Raw genomic sequence first — 12,494 nt, forward strand, 5'->3', positions numbered from 1 at the left:
ATAAACAAATTTGAGTTTAACTAAAAAAATGTTTTTCGATCACTTTCTGTTGGTGTGCATATTATACCATTTCGTTGCAAGTGAGGTATGAAAGCCATCAGTGATGTAATTTTCCTTTATGATTTAACTGGAGAGAGTTAGAAAAGCGACAGCAGGAACACGCTTACACATATAAACATTAAGGAAATTTACAAGCTTTCAGAGCCAGTGACTCCTTCTAGCAGAAGGGTTGAAGGGGAAGGAAGAGAGATGAAGAAAAAGGAGTGGTGAGTTAGGAAATGGTGATAGTTTGGAAAAGTTGCCCATAACTTCAGGTCAGAGGAGACTTACGGGATGGGACGAGAAGGAAAGAGTCCGTCAAAAATTAGATGACGAATGACAAAATGCTTAGATCATCCCTTAGTTGACACCTGTGACCTAAAGGAGAATCATCAAGTGCATGATTAAATACATGAAAATAATTTTCTTCATTGTTACTTTTATTATTGAAATTTGCTATCTTCTTAGGAGCTTCAGTGTCACATTCAGGTTCATCAAATTTGGGTGAACTAGCAGTTACATCTCTTATTGAAACATGAGTCTGTAGTGTTACATGTGCTGACATAGGTAATGTAAGACTGTTGTCTTCAGAATTTGTTCTATCAACCAAGAGTAATTCATTCTCACTGTTGCTATTTGCATCTCCATGATCTCTTGTTCAGTGCAACTAAGTCTTGTCATTTACTCCTCTCCAGGGGCTCTCAAATCTTTGTTAATATGTACATGGTGGGCAAGGATGCCAAGCCGTTGCTGTACTTTTTCCTTTCCTGTGATGTAATCTTAATCTCCAACTACATCTTTCCTCAGACAGTTCGCTAGCACAAATTCCTTGCTGACAATCTGAATCATTCGTGGCCTTTTATCACTTTGTTCCCTTTATTTTACATGACATATTTTTGTTATCTTATGTCTAGTTCCCATATGTGTGGGAATGTCACCCAATACCCAGCATGATGACCAGTCTGTGTGGGGGCCATCAGCTGCCTGTATGATGGTAGTCCTCTGACCATGCAGGGATCACACTATTGATGCCTGAGTTGTCATCTCACTGCACATGTCAAGCAGTAGATGCCTGTCTGTCTGGGGACCTCAGGACTTTAGGCACTGGCTGTCACACCAGCTGGCCTTTGCTCTGGCTGGGTGGCATACATGGGGATAGTCCTCGTTCAGAGTAGGTGATGTCATGGAGGTTATTTGGCATCCTGAAATGAGCAAAGTTATCAGCCATTGGCCACGAGGATCTGGCAGTCACTTCAGGCAAACAGCGATTCACTACAGATCGTTACAACTCTAGGAACTTTCCCTCCTTGGCCACACAATGAGAGGAAGCCAAAAGCAAGAAATTTTTGCAGACACTTACTCCTCTTAGTACTTGGTTTATATCCAAACAGAAGGAGGGTCCTTTTTTTGTAAAAACTAGAGGGTGCTGGAGAATATTGGAAATTATATGGCGAACTTTCTTCCCTTAGCAAATTATGAAGTGATTCCATCTTAAGATGGTAAATCCTACCCAACCTTGGTGGACTCTCTTGTAAACAACTTGTTGATGAACCTGTTACTATAATACCCCATAAGAATCTAAACATAGTATGGGAATTAATTTTCCTTGGGACCTAACACTGCAGATGGTTGTAGTGTGAGACAGTGTTTTATAATTAAATGGTCACTACTTAGTTTTGTCACTATGAAAAGATACTTAAATTGCATGTGTGTGCTTTACACCTACCTTCACCATTTACAGGAACCTGAAAACAATTTTTTTCCGGTCAGACAGAAAGCAATGGAGAGCATACTGGCCATAATTTCTAGTCTGCAAGTCCACATTACTATTTGTGCCCACTGAATTAAAATGTTCCAACTTCCTATTTACTCAGCAGGATCAGGAGCTATGACTATAAGTAAAGGTTTTCGAATTTATGTGATTGATACATTCTGCAAAAGTTCACACACACAAAATATAATAATATCCCTAATAATAATATTATTGATTGGCGATTCCATGGAGTGTCCTGTGAACCACGACCAGATAATGGATATACTTAGAAGGAGAGACAGCATTGGTCGTATTTTTTGTTTTGTTTTATTAACCGCAAAATCGATTTTTGGTCACTTAGTGACCATCCTCAGTGCTAGAAGTTAAAAATTTTCACATAACGATCAGAGAGTATAAAACAGAAAATCACAACTACATCTGCATATGAACATAACAGTTGGTAGGAACATACCTGTAATATATAATTTAAATTGGTAGGCACTGGTGTCAACAAGCTTAGAGCGATCACATAAACTGAGAACTGAGGCCGCTGTTTACATGCACCTGTTCAGCAGACCTCGGTGTGACAGGGCTTGGAACGCCCTCTATGTGACATGTGCCACCTGAAGACTTAATGTTACTGGTTTTGCGAGATATTAAAACTAAATAACTCTTGTGCATTTGTGAATCATGAAGTAATTCAAATTTAAAATGTACGTAAAACACATAGCGGACGAAGGGGGAAGGAAACATCTAAAATACATTGGCGTATGGTTTTTAAAAACAAACTTATAAAACATAAAACAGATCGATAATAAGTTGTCAGAGTGCCTGTCCTGCACTTACTTCGTCAGTGATGTGCTTCCCTCCATACCACATTGGAAGCAATAGCAGTGTGAGTGCAAACAACCCAATCAGTCTCCACTTGTTACATTTATTTGCCTCCAGGCAGGGCATTTATGTTAAGATGACCATTTTAATCCAGCAACTCTCTCCTCCTCCCTACTCTTTTTGTCTTATTTGGGTATTTCAATGTGCATTATCTCCTGTGGGTTAAAACCACTTCATCTGGTAGGGGCCTTCTGATTGCTCAGTTTCTTTGCAATCTTGATCTGTGTCTGCTCAATGATGGTGCACCTCTACCTTCTTTCGTGCCAGACACTGCACTGTTCTAGCTGTTGACCTTATCATCTCTCCCCCAGTCTGGTGACTTCACTATAATGGTTATTACTCAGTGATCTTTATGACAGTGACCACTTTCCGGTGATGCTATCGCGTTTTTATCACCATCCAGTTGACAGCTTACCACATTGGGCTTTTCAAAGTTCCAACTGGCAGTTGTATATCTTTGCCATCACCTTCAGTCCCTTTCTGTCAGAGTGTGTTGATGAGGTTGTGGGAAACCTCTTTCTGTGTTATCACTCGTGCTGCTGGAACTGCTGTCCCTCTTTCTGGTAGTCCAATCCAGTCGGCCGATGCCATTGTTAACCAAAGTCATTGCAACAGCTCTTCAGGGACACTGAAGCTTCCTGCAACATCTCGAGTGACTTCCTTCACAGCCCACCCTTATCACTTTTAATTAGCTGATGCAAAGGCATGCTATCCAATAACCACAGTAAGAAGGAATGCATCATTTCCTCCTGGGGAATGTACGCCTCTTAATTCCAGCTGTAGACCAAGTTCTGTAGTCTGAGGGGCTGCCGAGGTAACTGTCCTATGTGTCTTCCTCTGTGGTGGTATGTATATCTAGTGATATATCTGTTCTTAGTAAACACCTTGTGACCAGTGTGCAGCAGCATCAATGTTTTCTTGTCGAGCTACTTCTCGAACATACACTCTGAGTTGACAAGTCATGGAATACCACCTAATATCATGTTGGACCTCTTTTTACCCAGTGTAGCGCTGTAGCTTGACGACAGAGACTCAACAAGACATTAGAAGTCCCCTGCTGAAATATTGAGCCTTGCTGCTACTATAGCTGTCCTTAATCGTGAAAGTGTTGCTGGTTCAGGATGTTGTGCACCAATAGACCTCTCAGTTATGTCCTGTAAATTTTCAGTGGGATTCATGTCGGGTGATCTGGATAGCTGAATCATTCACTTGAATTGTCCAGAATGTTCTTCAGACTAATTGTGAACAATTGTGGCTAGGTGACATGACATTGTTGTTTGGGAACTTCAAGTCCATGAAAGGATGCAAATGATCTCCAATTAGCCGAACAGAACCTTTTCCTATTAATGATTGGTTCATTTGGACCAGAAGATCAGACCATTTCATGTAAAAACAGCCCACACCATTATGGAACCCATTTTTTTTAACACAGCCCACACAATTATGGAACCACCACCAACTTGCACAGCACCTTGCTGACAACTGGGGTCCATGGCTTTGTGTAGTCTGTGCCATACTCGAACCCTACAATCAGCTATAAGCATGTGAAATCAGGACTCATATGACCAGGGCACAGCTTTCCAGTCATCTAGGTTCCAACCAATATGCTCATTATCCCAAGAGAGGCACTGCAGGTAATGATATGCCATTAGCAAAGGCACTGGCATCAGCCATCTGCTGCTGTAGCCCCTTGATGTCAAATTTCACCTCACAGTCTTAACAGATATGTTTGTTGTATGTCCCTGATTTCTGCAGTTATTTCATCCAGTGTTTCATTTCTGTTAACACTGACAACTCTACACAAACCCTACTGCTCTTGGTTGTTAAGCGAAGGCTGTTGGCCACTGCGATGTTTGTGGTGAGAGGTATTGCCTGAAAATTGATGTTCTCAGCACAGTCTTGACACTGTTGATCTCATAATATTGAATTTACTAATGGTTTCGAAAATGGAATGTCCCATGTGTGTAGCTCCATGTCCATTTTGTGTTCAAAGTCTGTTAATTCCTGTCTTGCATCCATAATCACCTCAAAAACCCTTTTCACATCAGTCAACTGAGTACTAATGACAACTCCACCATTGCACTATCCTTTAACACCTTGTGTGTGCGATATTATCTCCATCTGTATATGTGCATTGCACTACCCCATGACTTTTTTCACCTCACTGCAGCAGACAAGTTGAAGACAGTCTGCTATCCTGTACCCCCTCAATCCGAATTATATAACAAACCTGTCAATGACTGGAAGCAACTTCAGGATCCTCAATCATCATGTAATATGGCTCCAGACATTGATTTGTTTTTTAATGAGATGTTCCAACATCTAAGTGTTACTCAGACTGCATTTGCTCAGGCTGTTGTGTTTGACTAGAAGGTATTTTGCCTTCATAGTGGTGAAATAGTATTGTCATTCTAGTCCTTAAACCAGACAAAAACCCAGTGTTGAGCAGCAGGTACTGACAGATTAGCCCTAACAGTGTGTTCTGCAAACTATTTGGAAAGGTGATAGTCCCATGATTGTGCTGATTTCTTGAATCTGGGAGCTTTTATCCTCCTGTGTTCCAGTCAGAATGACTGATGACTGACTGACAATCTCATTAGGTTGGAAACAGCAGATAGGCATGCTTTTTCCATACACCGACCTCTCATTGTAGTCTTTTTTGAACTACGTAAGGCATAGTACACTGCTTAGTGCCATCACATTTTACTTATGCTTGAGGTTCCTTACTGATTTTGATTCACTAGTTTTTATCACAAGGGTTGTTTCAAATACATATCTCAGCTTACCACAGGTCCAAGAGAACAACATCCTACAGGGATGTGTGCTGAGTGCACTCTTCCTCACCACAATGAATGGGATAGTGTTTTCTGTCGGACCAGTGGTCACCCTTATGCATTTGCATTTGGTGTAGCTCCCAATCTGTAACTTAGGCTGAACACCAGCTCCAAGGAGCTGTCCAAAGGACCTCTGCTTGGATTTTTTGCCATAGCTTCCATTTCTCTCCTGTGAAAATGAGTTGTCCATTTCTGTCATCATTCACTGTCCATCCTGATCCAGAACTTTACTTGGGTACCCAGTGACACAGTCCCAATTTTTGGGACATGATTATTCCGTATTTGTCAACTAAAGACTAGCTGCATGCAAATGTTTAATACTCTGTGCTTTCTTGCCTCCCCCTCCCCCTCTCCCCTGTCTCTTCGAATGTGGGTCATGGTACTCTCCTCCATATTTACCAGGCTCTGGACTTGTCCCAGTTGGTTGGCAGGTTCATAGCTCAGTCCATTACTGGGGAGTAAGACTGAGGACTTGGGCCTTCCAGACTAGTGTCACAAACAGTGTCCTTATTGAAGCAGGGTTTATACCTCTTCAGTTCCGATGGTATCAATTTTTGCTCCATTATATAGTTACCATCCAACAGTCCATTAATCAACTAACTTGTCAAATCTTTTTGCATACAAGGTGCATTGACCCCATGACACCAAGCCTTGAGTAGGATTACCAGTTGAAATGTAGGATTACCAGTTGAAATGCTCGTAAGGGCTCTCTGGCGGGACCCCCGCCTAACCTCGCTAGAATATGATCCCTATGTTTTCTTGAGCTTAGTCCCCAGACCATGAATTAGGACCTATGTATTTCAAGGGCCTAAAGTTTGAGTTGCTCCCACCACCTTTCAGCATGTCTTGTTCTTCAGGACTATCAAGGTGCAACCACCATTTACACTGACTCCTTTAAATCTGTGGATAAGACAGGATATGCTTTACATCTTGCACCAGTCAGGAACATTATTTGTTGCCAGGAATATGTAGGGTTTTTATGGCAGACCTGACAGCCATTAACAGAACCTTACATGTTATTAAACAGGCTTCTCTTGACTGTGTGTTAGTTTGTAACAATTCAATGAGCAGGCTCCAGCCTGTTGATTATTGTAACTCTTGTCACCTTGTTATATCTGCTATTCTGGACCTTCTCTGTGACCTTACTAATACTGCCTGCTCAGTTGCCTTCCCTTTAGTCCCAACTCAGGGTATCCCAGGGAATGACCTTGTAACTAACCTGTTACTAGGGGTTATTCCTTATTATTGGGAATGGAAATACTTATTGCTTATGAAATTAACGTGAGAAGAGTAGGGTCGCCACCGACTCTAACCATACAACTAATCAAAGATTTGGTCGAGTCGGAAAATACATTAATTTGATCACAGACCAAAAACTCACAAAAATGCATACATTGTGATGTCGCTCATAGGGGATACGATGTAATTAATAGTGTTCCCCGTGCTCTGTTCACGACAATCAAACATTTAAAATAAAATAGCACATGCAAGAACACTGTGCAGAAGATCAGCTCCCAGCAACACACCTGAAAATAAGACTTAATCTAAAGCATTTGTTATAAAATACAAGGGGAGACTAATCACTGGACCTGTGCATAAGGAAACGCATTGGATGTGCTAACGGGAAAGCTACGAGGTGAGTGGCTTAGGTGCAAAAACGTAATCTCGGAACACTAGAGAAAATTGTAGATAAAATCATTTATTCCTAAGATAAGGATGTGAGGCATGTACACGATTCCTGATAACACGTGGTTTGTGGAGACACAATTTCTAGGTATAGTGCCAAATTCCAACATCATCACATCACACAATCATGTTAACATTATCTAAAACAAACATGCGATTGGACAGTTAGTGATGCCGGTAGCCCAACAACTATAATGTTCTACCACGTGGTTGGCTCCCCACGGATGAAAGACACATAAAGCAAGGAAAATTTACGAGAAGGCAAAGCTTTAAATATTTAGAAAGGTGAAAGCTTACGCAGGCACAGCTGAAGGCAAACAGACATTCATGCAGAAGCGAGTGCTCACTTCTTATCGACACCTTTGTGTGGCGCTCTTCCGGCGGATCCAAGCCTGCTACAGAAATTTGCTAAAAGAAAAATCTGCCAAAGATTTGCATTCCTTGCTGCGACAAGGCAAAGCAATCTTCCAGATTTGAAAAGCGAGACCAAAAGCTAACAGCTCTCCCCTCGCCAAGTAACAGCGCGCCACGCGGTCAGTCTAACTCACCTTCTTCGACTGGAGCACAGCTGTGGAAGCTTCCCGTACCGGCGGCAGACTGCCTCCCGCTTCTCCAGCCTCTTCCACGCTCCGCGTGGACCGGAAAACCCAAAGATGCCATTTCCGCCACCAACCTAACGCAGGTGGATTTCTCACAAGTAGTGAAAACCTCTTTGCCTACTTGACCACTACGAGAGTTGGCTATTCTGTACAACTGCTGCTGAATCTGTACGACTATCGCAGACTTTCTGCAGCAGACTACGCCACCGTCTAGCAAATTGACACACAACCACATTCATTCAATCACACCACTATGAGAGTAAAGAGAAAAGAGAAACAAGGGAAAGAAAGAGAAATGGTAGTGAAAATGGGCTACCAGACTAATGAAAGGCGGCTACAGGACCCTTTCAACCTTGCCGACTGTTTGCTAGAGAAGTGATTAATAACGTAACATTTGATTTGATAATCCAAGATGCAGATTTGCAGGTGCAAATAAGACCACTCCTCACTTGGGAATGGATCAAGTGGTAGGCTTCTGCCCCCCTCTAATGAACTCTGCACTATTACGGAAACTGTTGCTGCATGGCTCTCCATGTTCTACTCCTCCCTGAAGGAACCTATAAGTCTATGTCAACTCCACATCGGGCAATATAGATTAACATATACTTTTATCTTATGTAATTAGCTACCCCCACATAGTTACGAAACCTTGCGGAAAGTAGTTTATGTCCTCTTGAAATGCCCCCTCGTTCTGGCTTTACAAGCTAAGTATGATCTTCAAGATTTCTTGCCTTTAATGTTAGAGTATGTCGTATGGATATTTGAATGGGTTCTTTGTCTTCTCCAAGAATGTGCTTTTTATTCACAGGTGCAACATTTTAATTACTTTTGGGGCAGGGGTAGGATGATTGGGATCGAGTCATCTCCTTCCTCATGCTGTGTGCAGGTGACATTCGACCCTATCACCTCTGCCAGTTGCCTGGGTAATCCCTCTGTTACTCTGTTTTAGTTGCTTTTTTTGCTGCTCTGATGAAGGCAAGACCAAAAAGATTCCTTATCCTTGATACTAACTGGTGATGAAAGGTTAATTGGACAGGGTCTTTATACTTCCTCCAAGCTATTAGTTGCTGTTCTCATCTTTAATACCTTAACTTTAATGGATCAGAGATTTGAACAGCTTTGGGAGGAACGGCCCCCATTGCATGCAGAGCCTCGTGGGACACTCACTTGTCCTCACCCACATACTGACCTTCTTATTTCTCTTACCTTGTTTTATTACTATCAGTCCAGTTGATGTTCTTTTTGTTTTAACCTCTCTTTTACTATTATGAGTCTTTCCAGCCAGAAGACATGCTTTATTCTGTTACTGTTTTAGCCCTTAATTGGCTTGACAAGGGTCAGATGAAGATGAGGTTTCTCACACTACAGACAAGTCCAGGGGAAGTCCTTGTCATTTCACTGACTTGCATTCCAGACTGAATTGTATGCTTTTCATCATCTTCATCCTCATCATATTTCTTCATATCATTCTAGCAGGCTGGGTAGGATGTTTATAAACAATTTGATTCCATTTTGCTCTATCTTGATATGCCACTTATCTTGATACTGTTTCCCAGTTTTTTCCTCTAGTCTTAAGTTCTTTCTTAATCTGATCCAGTCATCTTTTTCCTATTGGTCTTTTCCCCTGCAGTACTTTTTGGGGCATTCAGTTATCCTTCATCATCTTCACATGTTCAAATCACTTGAGCCATGCAGTAATGAGCCTCTCAGTCCTTGACACATCCACTTGTGTCTTTCTTCTGATGTATTAATTCCTAGTTTTATCTCCTTTAGTCTTCTGCAAAGCTGAACATAGAAACTTCATATCACATGCTTATAGCTTACTCAAATTAGCATAATTAATTATGCAAATCAGTGAAAATAATCAAGTTTTGACAATATGATGTAAGTGGGTAGATAAAAAAATCCACTCACCTAGTGGCTGCAGGAGGACAGACATACAAAAGGTACTAAAGTCTGCAGCTTTTGTAGCCAGTGGCTCCTTGTGGCAGAAGGGGTTAAGGTGAAGGAAGAGAGATGAAGGAAAAGATCTGGTGAGGTTTACGTAAAGGGGTAGATTTTGGAAAAGTCACCCAGAACCCTAAGCCATCACATCCATTCCTGATACTGCTGACCCCTCCAGAAAACAACTTAGGAGTACACCACTTGTCACTTTGTATTATTCTGGCCTTGAATGTATTCATTAGTTACTCTGACAAGGCTCTCACTTCCTAAAATCATGCCCTGAAATGAGATCCATTCAGTCTGACACTTTTCCCTCCAGATCTAGAATAGCTGTTTGTCGCTCTCCCGATCTCTGCAATATCCTTACCAGAACCTATACTCCTTCTCCATCCATCTCTCTATCCTATGGCTCCTACACCTGTGACTGTCCCTTCTGCAAGACTTGCCGTATGCACCCTCTTGCCACTACTTATACCAGCCTTGTAACTGCTAAAACATACTATATCAAAGGACCTGTGAAATGACATGTCATATACCAGCTGTTATGTAAACACTATTCGACCTTTAATGTTGGCATGACTACCACTGAGCTATCAATTAGAATGAGTGGGCATAGACAGAGGGCGTATGCTGGCAACACACAATGTCCTGTTGCAGGGCATGACCTTAGTACATGTTCCTCCACACATGCCATCTGGATTCTCCTCCCAGACCTGTTTCTCAGAACTCCACTGGTGCGTACAGGTGCTAGGACACATCCTTTGTTCTCACCATCCCCCTGGCCTTAATTTATGTTAATTTCTTTGGTGTCAGCATTTCTTCATAGTAACTTTCCTTTCTTCACAACCTTTTTAGTTTTCTGTATCTTTCATTTTCTGACATGTCTATTTTTCACCGCCTCGTCCCACCTCTATCACATACAGTGCAATTAGCTTTTCATTCTTATTAACTCGTGCACTAAGTTTTGACAGTAATCTCTTTATTGCGTATTACCCTATCTCCACCTTTAAGCTCTCAGGTTTTCAAATCTCATCTGGGGTTCCGGTTGATGTTTCTGAACTCTGCCGCTTTTCCTAAACCTCACCAATCTTTTTCCTTCACCCCTCTGCCTTCCCCTTCAACCCTTCTGTCAGAACAGGGAGCCACTGTCACCAAAAGCTTGCAAAGTTTAATACCTTTTATTTGTGTTTTCTCCTACTGCTGCTTGGTGAACGGATTTTTTTTTTATCTATCCCCTTAAATTGTATTGTTAATTACACAGGGCTCCAAGCTGTATGTCATAATCAGCGAGAGAAATGTTTTAAACATAGTCTTTTTGGCTCTCACAGGAATTCCCTTGTTTCACACAAGGTTCCAGGCTTATTGAAAAAATTAGATCCCTTTCTTACTCTGTTTTGTACTTTTATTTTGGCAGTTTCATTCCTTGATAATCTACTTCACAAATAATTGAAAGCTTGCAAACATTGAATTTTCTTTCCATCTAGCATAAGGTTACCCTGGGCAGAGGTCATGTTTATAATCATTGCTATAGTTTTGCTCTTGCTCACTGTCACTGGTACTCTTTAAATGTGGAGTTTCTTTCATCTTATCTTCCCTGTGCTTTTAAAGGTCTGTTTCTCCCCATGTAGCTCCATCATCAGCAACGACTAAAACATTGAGATCACCATTTCCTATCTCCTTGATTTCCTTTACAATCACATCCAGAAGTGCAATAAAAAGTAATGGGGAAAATGCACTACCCTGTTGCACTCCTCTGTCTGCCCTGAACCAGTCCGATATGCCATTAATCACTTGTACACAACTTCTGTAGCCTTCATATAGCATTTGCAGCTTCCTTATTAGGGAGTTTAGCACCATCCATTTTTATAAACCCTCCCATATCTTTCCTGTGTAATTCGTTTAAATTTCTGAGTGACAACTATCTCCAGACGATCTCTCTCTTGACCGAGAGACTGACGAACTTACTGTTTAGTCTCTTCACTCTCCAACAAACCAATCAATCAATCTTGTCAATTTCCTTGTAGAACAGGCGATGAGAAAAACACTTTGATGCCAATCCTGATGAACAGTAAGACATCCAAAGTTGATTCCTGCAAAAAGAGATCACAAGAGACAAAGTATCCAAACACAACTTAGTACTGAGACTTGTGAAAAGCTACTCAGACATGGGACAAAAAATCTGCTGTGCATTTAAACTTGTCAACAGCATGCATGTTTATATTCATCATTAGCATAATCAGGGTTTGGCAAGGAGGCCCTATCAGAGTGAGTGAGTGAGTGAGTGTGTGAGTGTGTGTGTGTGTGTGTGTGTGTGTGTGTGTGTGTACTTTTTTTTAGGGGAGAGGGGGCACTTCTACTCCTGAACATACAGTATCTTTATGTAATGTTGGATGCTTTGTTCGTATCTTTGGTTGAAGGCGATGTTTGCTTTGATTGTGTGGCATTATCTATTGAGACAGATGTCAAGGCTCTTAAGTATGAAAGGATGTTTGCAGTTTTGGACAGGAGGGATGTTGTTCGTTGTGGAGAGGTAGTGCAAAGAACAAATATTCCATTGATGATAGTTGGATAATAACGTAACCATAACACACAAAAAGAGTGCTTGATTACAGGAAAAAAATCCAACCAGGCATGGCTAGATAGTTAAGATGAAGACAGTCTCTCAGAATTTTGACTGAGGCTAGGGGTATTATGGATTTAATTGATTTTAACTTGTTTCAGATGTTATTTACAAGATTATTTCCCTTT

At 41.3% G+C, this 12,494-nt stretch overlaps 1 protein-coding gene across 2 annotated transcripts in view; it reads left to right on the forward strand.

The window, feature by feature from the left end:
* The window catches only part of LOC126236094 (tuberin), a 315,500-nt gene that overhangs the window by 63,360 nt on the left and 239,646 nt on the right, over positions 1-12,494 (forward strand). The window lies entirely within an intron of this gene.

This window comes from Schistocerca nitens, chromosome 2 (assembly GCF_023898315.1).
Source record: "Schistocerca nitens isolate TAMUIC-IGC-003100 chromosome 2, iqSchNite1.1, whole genome shotgun sequence".
Lineage (NCBI taxonomy): Eukaryota > Metazoa > Arthropoda > Insecta > Orthoptera > Acrididae > Schistocerca > Schistocerca nitens.